The sequence below is a fragment of the Tupaia chinensis genome, unplaced genomic scaffold, assembly GCF_000334495.1.
Source record: "Tupaia chinensis unplaced genomic scaffold, TupChi_1.0 Scaffold000622_1, whole genome shotgun sequence".
In the NCBI taxonomy this organism is placed as follows: Eukaryota; Metazoa; Chordata; class Mammalia; order Scandentia; family Tupaiidae; genus Tupaia; species Tupaia belangeri.
In genome coordinates this window covers 8174500-8176518 of record NW_006160142.1, presented here as the reverse complement: position 1 = coordinate 8176518, position 2019 = coordinate 8174500, and positions in this window count along the sequence as shown.

Below are 2019 nucleotides of genomic sequence, written 5' to 3'. Positions count from 1 at the left end.
CCTGCTATGTAGCTAATGTACTGAGTTTTTGACCCAAGGTTGCACTTCTAAGATGTGAAGTTTTTAATGAACATAGCATTTACCATCATTCTGATACTATAAACCGTAGTTGTCTCATAATTATTTTCTTGGTAAAAATTCTTTTCTTTGTTGAGTTTTAATGTTTCTGATGGTCATGGCTTCCCTTCAACACTGAGGGATTCTCAGTTGCATACTCATCTTATTACTGAAATGCTATGAGCCTGCTGTATCTATTCTACAACTTGTTTGTAGGAGATGCAGGATAGGCTGGGCTTGAAAGATACCTAAGCCTCTTTCAAAGTAAAGGACATGCTGGGACAGACTTCTTGGTGGGCTGTGCCAGTAGCTAATGATCGAAGCGCAGAGGCTCTCTCTTTCCTCATAGGTATTACCTACCCTGAGAGCTTTGCTACTATTTCTCTAATTCAAATATCCCAGTCTCTACTGGGGCTTGAGAAAAAGTATCTCTATTGTTCTCTGCCTGCCCCAAGGAAAAAGTAGTTAAAGCAGGAAAAATGCCTGAGGGCCAGGCAGTGGGTCAGCCTTAATCAACTGTATCCACATAGGAAAGGTCCTGGGTTCGTGTCCTAGGCCCTTCCTGGGCAGATCAGGCACAGGCACGTACCTATGATCAAGGCTGGCTGAGACTAGGGTGTCATGGCATGAGGAACTTCTTAGGGATGCCTCCCTCCATCTTTCTCATGGAAATAAACTTCTTAAAAAATGTCTGGCTCATGTTCATTATCCTTGGGATCACCCTCAAAGTATATACCAAACTCTTCCTTGTTGAGACAACCCTTGCAACCAATATCCTCCATCATGTACTTTGAATTATGGATTTGTTCATTTGGACGCTGTCTTTCTTTCAGTAACTCATCATAATTGCTAGTTCATGGAGTACTCAATTTTTAATGGTTTATTGGGAATCATTTATGAAAATACGTTTTAAATCATTTTGAAGTTTTGAAGAAGAGGAAGCTGTACCAGGTGTTCACTCTGCTATTTTAAAATGGAAATCTTTCTTCTGTTTTCTCAATGATACAAAAAACATAGAATTAAATAGTTGTATCAATTTTGTTTAAAAAACATACTATTTGTATATGAGAATCACATAAATATCCTTTTTTTCCCCCTTCTGTTTATACAGTCACCATCCATGACTGGCCATGACAAAGATTATAGTGGGCTAAATGATATACAAAGAACAGAACTTGATAGTATGCAACCATAGTTAGAATTTTTTATGTGGTAGTGAATAAACATTTCAGTACTGATGCGGTTTCTCTCTCCCAACCTAATGGTATGGACACAGCCCACAAGTCTAGGCGCCTGTATCTTGGAAGACTTGCTACCATTCTTTACGCGGTCAAGACCACTGAACTTTAGAATTAAGGAGGCAATCAAAACCTTACAACAACTCAGCAGTTTGTACATTATCTCCATTCCTCAAGTGAGGAAAGGCCTAGTGGAGTTAAGTTGTTCAAACTCACAAGAGCTAATTATAAGCATCAAATGTTGAACTTGCTGGCCCAAAGTCTGCCATTTTTAAGTCAAAAGTTCTTTATCCAATGCTATTCGAGAAGGGATACAGAGGTAGAGCACTGATGGGATGGGGAGGTGTGGCGTTATCTGTTAAAGATATTTTGATCAACAGGTCTGGGGAGAAATGTGCACATATCGAAATGGTCTCATGGTAAGCCAAACAATATGATTGAAAGTATATACAAAAACCAATGGGAACAAGCAGTTAGCGTAAAGGCTATGTCGCTGGACTCCCACGTAGTCAACTGTGGTTCGCGTCCCGGACCCGGTGGCTTAAAACTCACGCCAGGCGTGTGTGCGTGCATGCCCAAGATCCCGAGAGGAGAATGGTGGAGAAGGGATTGTGGCGTGACCATCCCCCCTGGGGGGTGATTTCTCGCTTTCTGTCTCTATGTCTCTCTCTGTCTGGCGAGCACACACGCCCAATAGCGAAAACCCCTCAGAAAAAAAAAAAAG